General features: G+C 44.5%; 1 protein-coding gene across 1 annotated transcript in view; it reads left to right on the top strand.

Annotated features, from left to right (window-relative positions):
• Window positions 1-5,128: 5,128 nt before the first annotated feature.
• The window catches only part of ESRRB (estrogen related receptor beta), a 100,353-nt gene continuing 94,626 nt past the window's right edge, over window positions 5,129-10,855 (top strand). The window contains exon 1 of the mRNA XM_086462066.1: window positions 5,129-5,223. The gene's annotated coding sequence lies outside the window, so the exon portion shown is untranslated. The remainder of the gene's footprint in view (window positions 5,224-10,855) is intronic.

Raw genomic sequence — 10,855 nt, 5'->3', positions numbered from 1 at the left:
AACTTTTTTTTTTTTTTTTTTTTTTAAGCCCATGTTGCCTGGAAAAGTAATTAAAATTAGAGGAGTGGGGAAGAAAACAACTGAATCTTTATTGGATAAACGATGTCCCAAGGACCTAGCTGGGACTCTGAAAACAGCACCAGCTATTGCTGGACTGATGCTGATTGTATGAGCAGTAGTGATTTGTGAAGCAGGAGGTGTGAACTCAGACAGATAAAAGCTCATTCTTTTATTGATTCCACATGTGGAACACGCATTTGCCTCATGGACATACAGAGTGCACTTCTATTTGCAACCAGGTACGCACTCCCATTCTTGCACATGATCCTAATTCCCAGTGTGACTGTACCTCCTGTGGGCTTGCTCAAAAGGGACATGGAGGCAGGTGCCTGAGATATATTTTCAAACTTTAGAAAGTATAGATCTACTTCCATCTCTTTACTGTTTCTTTCATCTTGAAACTAAGAGCAATGAAATATCTGGTGTTTTGGATAGACATGAGTTCACCAGTCAAAATGGGCTTGTTTCCATGTAAAGCTGATCTCATATTAGAAAAAAAAAAAAAAAAACCAACCCAAACAAATAAAAAACTCCCCAAAACCATGAATAAAACCATTAAGTGTATTTGCTTGAAGTGTGTCTAAATACAGCTATAGTGATTCAGGATGATATTGCAGTGCACTTCATGGACAACTTTGGTGTTTCATTTTGTGCATACCAAGAATTTCACCTTCGCACAAAATCCTGGGAGAGCAGTGAAAACACACCATTCCCATGAATAAGTGTCCATGTAAACACAATGGTATGCATATTGTGTGGTGTTGGTTTTATTTAGGGAAAGTTTGTGCTGGTTCTCAACATTTTGGAGTGTATGTACACACATGCAGCCTCTGTGTTTTTATAGAAATGATGGAGTGGTTAGAGGTTGACAGTACTCTGGCACTACAAGTAATGATTTCTGGAGCTTGGTTTGATGGGGGACGGGCAAGTGCCCCAGCTATAGTAACTGTGCGAATTCACTATAGGGTGTGAGTGGCTGCCAAGCCGCAGGGGCCCTGGGTGCTGTTCCTGGGAGCAGCAGTGTAGCAGGACTAGTGGGGGAGTCTAGCCCCATCAGCCCCATGCAGTGAGCCAGCTCCAGCATCCTCATTATCCTCACAGTTCAAAAGGCAGTCCTGAGCGGTCCGTCACGTCCCACAAAAGGCTCTATCGATTGGTCTGTCAGAGCATTTCCCGGGGTCCTTTATATCTCTCTGCCTCGTAGTCAGTAATGAAGAGGCCGAGCACAGGGAGAGTCAGCAGACTCCCAGCTGCTGGGATTTCTTCATCTTCTCATCAGGATTTTAATTAGACACGTCCGAGAGGGCAGCACCGTGTGAGGGCAGGCGGGAGCTTTATCAAGCAGGCCACTTCTTTAATTACTGTTTACTGACAGATAACAAGGGAGGGGAGGTGGCAGCAGAGATGGTTGTAGGGAAAGGATGGCAGTCCCTAGAGTGTGCACTCAGCAAAGAAGGCCTTTGCTAGGAATTGAGTGGAAATTGTTCCTCCCTCCCCATCCTGCTATGCTGTTTACCTGTTGCCAGAGCGAGAATGGTTCCCCTTGCCCCTTTCCTAGGGGCCGAAAGATAGATCTGAAAGGTGTTAAGCGGTAAGGGCCAGAGACACAAGGAATTAAAAGTATAAGTTTGGTTAGAGAAAAATGAGAGAACTGTCTCCTCTAAGCTGCCAGGATCCTCAGCTGAGCTGTCCTGTGCCTTCCCAGCCCTGGGCAGCCCTGTGGGTTTTCTGACACTGTACAGCAGGAAGCAAAATTATTTCCTTCTCCTTCTGTCTGGAATCGGCAACCCTCCGACTGCCACCATTGCTGTTTTGTCCAAAAGAGACCTTCTTCTGTCTTTCCATGTGTCCTCAGCATTGGTGGTATGAGATCAGTCTGCTCTGGGGTGCTGCTGTCTCAGACATCCTTCCTGCTCTCGCGTGGGCCAGCTGTCCACCTGGTATGAATCATATCTTTGGCCATCCCTCTTCTATCTGGCCCCAGAATCCACATCTCCCTCCAGCTTTTGTCTCCTTCCCCTTAAGGTGGGGTTTGGATGATATTTGTAACCCAGCTGCTGTGTCCTGCTGGATCATAGCCCTGGTTTTAGTTTCATGGAGCTGCATCCTTATTGGTTGGCGGTATCAAGGGGCAATGGTGTTCACAGTCCTCACCAAACCAAGTAGTTGGGCCAGACTGCCATGGTGAATCGCTGCTCCATGGCTCAGCCAGCCCTTTGGGACATGGGGTGCGTGCAGTAGAGTGCAGCAATTGGTGTCCACATGAGCAGTCCTTTGGTGTACTGAGCTCAGCAGCCTGTCACTCTCTAGAAATTTGATGTGAAGTTCACACCACAGTCTTGGCTGCATTTGTATCCACTGTAAGGTTGTCTGGTGCTTCCAAAGTACTGTTGCCATCATGTCTTCCAGCATGGAAGACAGCCTGTGCCAGAGTTTGCTTTCCCTTGGTGCCAATAGACTCTCACTGCTCTGAGCAGAACAAGATCTGGAGGATGTGCTTGGGATCAGCAAGGACTTGGTAATTGGACTGTTGTTCTTTCATTTTGCTACGCAGTAGCGAGCAGATTATAGAGCCCACATGTTATAGATTTCCTGTCATCCCTCATGAATCAAGCTCCGCCGTCTTATTTACTGTCGGCCAAGGCCTGTGAATAACATCGCCAAGGGATACACTCTTACCCAGTTGTGCAAACACACAGTACAGAGCAGTTGCATGCACCTTTGAGCTGTCAGTTTGCCCTCCCTCATCACAACACCTATGGTAGAGAAGAGCCCTCTGTTTCCTGTCTGCACAGAGTGGCTCCTGGCTTCCCGGGGAGCCCACAGTTTGTAACAGTGGAGGCAAATCTGTGTTATCTGAATAATATTGTCCCACATTTTTAACTTGATGATGTTTCTAGTTGCAACTTCAGCCATTCTATACACTCTCATACTCACATGTACCAAGGAAGTGGACTTCCAGTTTCTTGGGAGCTCTTTTCTATGAAATCTGGCAGGTCTTCTTTGCTCGTCAGTGAGAAAAGATTGGTTTTTGCTCAAGGCATAGCACTGGAAGTCAAGACCATGGGCACAGCTCTCGGATTCATCAAGGACAGCTAAGACATTTTGCTGCTTTAGCTAGTAGTGTAGCGAGTGTAATAGATGATAGCCTTGATTTATCAGAAAGTATTTTCTCACGTTTCCCAAAATTTCAGCTTCATATTTTAAAAGGGCATGAGAAATTGAATCCAGCTGGGAGATTTGCCTCAGTGAAGGGCTATCTTTTTTTTTTTTTTTTTTTTGGTAACTGCAGTGAGGCTTTACTACTGATCGGCTGGAGTATGCTAGAAGTGAAGGGAAGTTTGGCTTGTCTATCACAAGCCAGCCTGCTAGTTGCAACCTTGGTCCTTGTTGTAGATATTCATAGAAAATCTGAGTTCTTCCAAGTGATAAGCTTGGAGACCCAGGAATGAAGTTAGAGCGACTAAGGTACTAATTTGTTTCTGTTAGGCAGGTTAATATTTGTGTTGTGGAAATCTAGATATTAGGCAAGGTCTGGAAAATGTGTCTTCACATAGTAAAAGGCTTTGTCCAAGAGGAAGTGATTAAGCCATTTGCTATGTCCGTTGTTGATAGAGCTGGAAGTAAATGGGAGATTTCAGTTTGATGTTAAAAACTTGCATTAGCAATGATACCTGAGCATCAGAAAAGACTGTCTGAGAAGGACTGAAAGTTTTTCAGCACAGGCTGGAAAAACATCCGTCAGAAATAATGCTGCTATAGCTGGTCCTCTGTTGGGACGGAGGGATGCACCAACCACCTGACCTGGTCCTAGCCCTATTTTCTGTGACTTTGTAAAATGTTTAGATGTGTATAATCTTGTGTCCAGTTGATGCAAGCTTGAGATGGGTGCAGGTGTATATATCAAATAAGCACTAGTATGTATAAGCTACCAGGATAGTGTACGAAGCAGTACAAGCACTCTGCTTTCCTTCAAAGGCCTACCAGCCAAATGTTAATGTACCCAACTATGGTAAGTCTTAAAAAGAGATGGCAGCAGCACTCTTTCTTGCTTAAGCAGCTTCCTTAATTTTCATCTTAATTTTCACTGCCATGTACAACAGACAGATTAGTAGGACCATCTTTTTTTACTAGCACTTCCTGTCCAATTTAGTTTCAGTTGTTCATGCTGCTGCCAAGCTTTAATCATTGCTGTAAACTCTATGCCTCCGATAGACTTGTTTCATGGAAATTTTAATCAAAACTAGCATTTGTTTATGGGGGGGGGGTTGGTGGTTTTTTTTTTTTTGGAAGAAAAATTATGCCATCTTCTTGAATTATGCCTTCCTTCCATTTAAAAACAAATCAAGAAGAATCCTCTTTGCAAAACTCTAAATCAGCCTGTGTTTTGGAGCCAGACTGCAGGGATAGCTGGGGCTGTGTGGGGCAGAGGCGATGTCAGTAAGTGGGGCCACCAAACAGTAATGGAAAGACAGGGCAAGGGGAGCTGTGCAAAAAAGGTGAGGAAGGGAAGCAAATAGTTACAAGCAGCTGTTGAACAAGGAGGCCGTGGGCTGTGGAATGTGGGGGAATGGTGTTTGGAGGGGTGACATTGAAAGCAAAGGAAAGGGACGGGGAGAGAAGGCAAAGGCAGCAAAGAGAAGAAAGTGGGCTGGGATGGTCTGGAGAGGAGAGAGCAAGAGGCATGACTTGGACTGAATGGTTGGAAGAGCATCTGAATCATTATTCCTCAGTATCTTCAATGTCTGAAATTCACCCAGTGTTTCATGCTCTTCGTGTTAGTCTTCACAAAGGAGGATGAGCTATCCTTGCATCCCATTTACTCCATTACCTTGGTTGTAGTGATCCATGTGATGGATTCGTCTCTTCTGATAGCCCACAAAAGTGTTATTATGATGCTTCATGAGGGAATTTGTTCGCTATAAAAGAAACAACAAACTGTGAAAAGGGCACTTTGATGGGTGCTAACGCAAAAACTGGAAGCTGGAGAAAGACCAGTTATCCTCTGCGGGCACTTATACAACTTGTGTTTTAGCTACATCACTGTGTGCTGTTTCTTCCACAGGACCCCTGCCTCATTCACTGCATACAATGGACCTCTGAGATAAATCAGAGTTGCACAGTGAAAGAGATCATCTGTAGGACCCCCGCCTCATTTGTCAGGTGTGTAATGAGTGAGACTAGGGACTGCAGGAGAGAAAGGGAAGCTTTCATAGCTGAGGCAGTGAAATTCTGACCTGCCAGTTGACTTTTTTTTGTTCTGTGACTGTTTCTGTATGATAGTTTTTAGGTTTTTTGAAGCAGCTATTGTGCCAGTGGTTGTTTAATTGTGCATTCCTTATTTTATAGGGGACCCTTTTGATCTTAAAGGACCTGCTTTACAGAAACACTGAGTGCTTACAGCTGCAAACGAAGTAAATGGGAATCCAGTGAACCCGAAGTGCTATACAATCACAGATCAGTCAGGCTGTTGGTGTCTCAGACTGGGCACCCAGAATTATCAAATACCTTTTAATACGGTCTTCAGTCATTCACCCATAAAATGGGAATTTAAAAAACCCCTCCTCTCATAGAGGTGTGTGAAAATAAATGATCTTGGGGTGGTGAAGCTCTTGGACAGTGTAATGATAAGCCCACAGAAAAACACATAAGGAAACAAATAAATCTCTAGAGCCAGGTTTGAATAATGTGCAGTAAATAAGGCCTGGGGCCACATACTGAACAATGAGCAGAAACCAGCATCTCAAATAACTACTCATTACATGGGAACAATCCCTTCTGAGTGCAGTCTAAGATGGAGTACTGTGGAAAAAATATGATCGTGTAATTAAGGGCTATAAAATAATGCATATGTACATGAGAGCTAAGAGTATTTCTCACAAGTAAACGCAATTGTGGCATTTCCTAATTCTTGACTTAATTTGTAGTCAGCCCTATTTAACATATAGGTATTTTGTTTGTCTTTTTTTCATGGGTCCTGTCAGGCTTTGCAGATTTATGTGCTGTAAGATAGCGTTGTCCTGGCCTCTCTATTTGGATTAAATGTTGCCATTTCATGTAGTTGCAGGTCAGCTAATTGCAGATGGTCAAAAGCTGCTCATCTTATATCTTATGTATTCCACAAGTTGTAATCTTCACTGAGGTGCAGATTTCTGTAAGTGAGAAAGGCAGATCTGACCCTGTAATTTGCTGTCATGAGGAAAACTGACACCCAGATGCTGCTGTTCTAAACAGTGAAGGAATTTGGGATATTTGAGATCTTACAACCCAATAGCAGTAGTTAAAACAATAAAACCCTCAATAATTTTCCTATGCAGCAGTATGCAAGAGAGGAGCATGTCACTAAGGCTATGAAATTACTTTAAAAGTCTTTGCTGTAATGGGTGGAGGAAGAATGGCAAAGCTTAAATTCCTAGCAAAAGTACGCAGAAATGTGATGCTCAAAACACCTAATTTCAAATAATGACACTTTTGATGACGGATTATGTGCATGTTTAGGAACAAATATATAATGACTGTAACGGTAATGGAATAGTCTTAAAACCTATCAAGTCGAGAAGTCGAGTGTTAATGGTGCTGGGATATCGGTGACCAAACCTAATGCTGCTTAACCTTTCCATCGCATATCTGGTATTTGCTATAATTCCAAGGAAGAACGTTATGAATAGTACAAGAAGTGGAGCTGTGACACATACCCCTGACATTTTGTTTGCAGGAAGTAGAATTGTCTATTGCACATGTCTAAGAAATATACCATAAAATGTTTTTCTCTTATATTTTCCCTTTCTTTTCTCCATTCACCATCTCAAATACTGGAAGAAGAATTCGTTGGCTTATTCAGGTTGTAGAATGTGATGCCTCTCTCAAGGATGACTAGTATCATTGTTGGCCAGTTGGCAACTTGGAAAGCTCTGGTTCCCACATGTGCTGCAGATAATGGTTCATTCTGGAAATGAAGTAAGCCAAACTTATCAAACACATTTTAACCTGTGTAAGAGACTGAATGAGTGTCCTCTGTGCAGTGGTTTAACTGCTCCGTTTCATCAGACAAATGTATTGTGTGGTTTAAAGAGGACAGAACAAAAAGTGATGCCAGGGTACCCAAGACCAGGAACTCTGACAAAAATCCCCCCAGGCAGGGCCTGGCACTACTGACCAAAGGAGAGTGGAAAGGGCGATTAAAAAAATACAATAATCTGTTCTTGTGGTGGTCAGACAGCAAGATGCAGCACGTGTGCTGGGTGGGAGCCATCAATGAGAGCTGGTTTCCCCATGGGACATGCAGCTATCAAAGTAAGCTGGGGCTGGGACAAACAGATGTTATGCCAGACACATCAGCAGAGCTAGTCTGTTTTGCATAGGAGCCTGATCTTACTTGGCATCCTTTAAACTCTTTCTTTTCTCAATCTCAGGGTATAATATAACTATTATGTTTAATCCCAACTGCTCTGTTCTTCACATACGATGCAACTCTGGGGTATTACTTCTAACCCACACAAATGGGAAGCCGAGGCACAAGGTGTTGTGTTGCCAGGTGCACAGCTCCTGAGTGTGCAACCTCAGTCACATGCCTCTGCTTCCCTTCGATGAGAGAAGGAAGAGAGGCTGTGGGGGCACTGCATTGCCAAAGTGTGAACAGTCTTTCTCTACAGGTGTCTTATTGATAGGGTTAGGTAGTGTTACTGCCCTAAAACTGATGTTTTGAAAACATCATCCTGAGGCATGTCTGCACAACAGGCACTCTGCCCTCTGGAAAACCAGCTTAGGACAGAGTGGGGAAAATGAACCTGAACATACGGGCTAGTGGCCCCCACACTGCTGTGGCAGTGCAGGGGTAAGGTCAGGTCTTGGCATCACAAAAACTGCATGTGACTGGAGGGTGTGATCCTAACCATGCTCAGGGGCAGGTGAGTCACAGTCTCACTCTTTACAGACCTGCCAAGTGGAAAATGTTTATTTGTTGCTCTGGATCCCTGATCTAGGAGAAGAGAATAAAAGTGATTTAACCTCCAACGTGAGGAAAATCACCTGACTGAGCAGGACGCAGAGGACAGATGGGACAGAAGGCCTTACCTTGCCCAGCCAGGAAGGAATGGGGAAACAGAGGTGAGGCACAGGATCAGATTCGTTAATTATTATTTATTATTAATTTTCTAATTTTTCCCTTGCTCGGATTCTACAATTGCTGGAAATAAAGGCTCCTCTGGGTGCAGCTGTGACATTGACTCTGTCTTTGAGATGGGGAGCACCCTCTGGTGGTTAAGGATAATCTGACATTTCCTGGGATTGGCACCCATCATCCCCGTCAGACGCCTGTTAAAGTGGGCGGGAGGCAATGCCGGTTTTCCGTCACTGCTGGGGTGGGTGCCCCACAGAGGAGCACAAACGCTCCCTCTGACTTTCTAACCCAGGAATATGAGTTGACCCTTTGGGAAGCCTTTTTGCCCTCTGAAAAGGGTGCGAGGTGTGTGTGTTCTCCCTGCGCTGCTGTTGGGCAAAAGCTCATATTTAGCCCCTTCTAACTTTCTCTTGGTGAGAGGGCAAGTAAAGCTCTTTGCTTCATCAGTTCCCAGTGGACACAAAACCCAGCCCTGGCTCTCGCGCTAGGGACTGCTGTTAGCTGCCTCTGTTCTTGCCGCTGTCTCCCAAAAGCATGTCTTGCACCCAGAGCTCTCCCCAGTCCAGCTCTGGCTGTGTTTGCTCTGCCTAGGTGCTAAAGCCAGCACAGTACAGTCCCTTGCAAGGAGCGCGGGAATTCAGCTCAGGTTTCCCTTCTCCTTCCCTAAGTGGATTAACAGGCTGAGGGGATCGTCTCTGCCTGCCTGACTCAATCTTCATTAGCTAACGTGTTTCGCCAGCCGCAGTCACATCCTGGTCTAGAGAGCTGTTTGACAGGAGCGGGTTGTGGCCGCAGCCTCCCACAAAGGCTGTTGCGTCTTCTTGAGAAGGTTTTCTTGATAGCAAGGAAGGCTCTGGGGCTGCCCTGGGCGGTTGGGATGTAGGGCAGAAGTGCTGCAAGATGTGTGTCCTTGGTCTATGCAGTGTTCACTTTAAAATAACTACTCTGCATCCTCTGCTGACCGAGAGACCTGCACTCCTATGTAATGCACATGCTGTACAAGTGACAGAAAATGTTCTGTGTCTCTGAAGGTGCACTCACATGTGGGGTATTTTCCCCTCGTGTTTTCCAGCCAAGGGAGAATCCTAAGTATATTGGGATGTCCTTAAACTTTCTTTAGTTGGCTATCACTTCTGGAGGCACTTTCTTGGGTGCTTGTAGGTAGTCAGTTTTAATGCAGTATTTCCTAAAGAGCTGTGTGCAAGCAACTGACCCTATCTCCTCTGCCCTGTCTCCTCCCTGCTGCTTTGTGGTAGTCGTTAATGGGTGTTGCACCTTTGCACAGACAGTCATTTAATTTACAGGTGCTGCTGTTTCCTCAGTCCAGAGATCTTTTCTACTTCAGGAAGCTGTGCACTTTAAATTGCATCGATTTTAAGACAATCCATTTAAACTAGCAAAAATCCGAACTCTGGATGCTCTCCTGACCATTTGAAGATGCTTCATTTTTGCTCATTAGATGTCTAAACAGGTTTAGTTTCAATAGTAAAGAGTGAGTTTTGCACCAGCATAAGTTAATCTATTTTAAATTGTAGCTTGAATAATACTACAGTAACATGCAAAGAAAGCCTGCAAAGAGAGGAGGTGAACACTGGGCATCACTAATACCAAATGCCATTGGAGAACATCTATGTCTAGCAGTATGGAGACATTTGGCGCAGAGGCCTGAGCGTACCTTAGCAGGAAGGAGAGGCCTCCTCCTGGCTGTCAAAGGCGTGTAAATGGCGCAGATTAAGCCTCCTATTTCTGCAAAACTGAGACTCTGTGAAAGCACAGAGCATGCTACAGAAATTATTGCAACTGAAAAATCTCAATGGGAAGTGTTTCACAAGGAAGCAAACGCTCTCCTTTTGTTTTTGTAACCTGACCATTGTGTCAGGGGAAGATGGTGTGCCAGGCTCTGAAAGCAAGGTCGACTGGCCAGGAACAGAATCAAAGTGGACTTTTTTTGTCTTTTGACAAGTTGGAAGGGAAATAAAAAAGGCAAATGAGCCCGAAGGGGCAAAGGACCCTGCAAAATCTGGAGGATTTTAGAACCTAAATCTGTACTTAGCAAATTAAGGATGATTTGAATTTCCCAAATAATGTGTGTTAAAGAACACAAATTAATAACCTCGGCACTTATGAACTAGCAGCGTATTTGGTTTGGCCCTGTGAAGATTTTCAAACCACAAGTCAATGGTCAAAGCAGAACAACTCCCCAGAGAGCCCTGGGTTGTCTGTGCTGTAGCTCCCTGGGGTATGCAACCCTCTCTGGAGCAGTTCCCTGTCAGGGCCAAGTTGCTATCAGTGCTTAATTGATGTTCTTCCCACAGTGGGAAACAAAGGTTACACAAACCCTAAAAATGTAACCCATCTCTGAATGGGCAGCAAAGGAAGTTTCCTTTGAGAGACCAAATAAGACCTGTTTCATCGAATGGAAAATGGATCCTTTTCATACTACCCTTTGTTTGGAGGAACATAGACTGGGAGAACAAACCCTTTTTTATATATTTAGAGGTAGCAGAAATCACTTTGTTATGTATGGGGAGGAGCAGACTTGGGAGGAGGCAGTCTGAGTTAGGACCCCCTGAAACGCTCACTGTTAGGCTTTGTGCCTTTTTGATGCTGAGGCTACCTTGGATCACTGATCTTGATGAAGATGATACTCTCTCATTCTTCAGTCCTTTTCCTTTC

The sequence above is a fragment of the Leptosomus discolor genome, chromosome 3 (genome assembly GCF_034619465.1).
Source record: "Leptosomus discolor isolate bLepDis1 chromosome 3, bLepDis1.hap2, whole genome shotgun sequence".
In the NCBI taxonomy this organism is placed as follows: Eukaryota; Metazoa; Chordata; class Aves; order Leptosomiformes; family Leptosomidae; genus Leptosomus; species Leptosomus discolor.
Note: the sequence above shows the minus strand (reverse complement) of the source record. Positions and strands in the feature narration are given on the sequence as shown.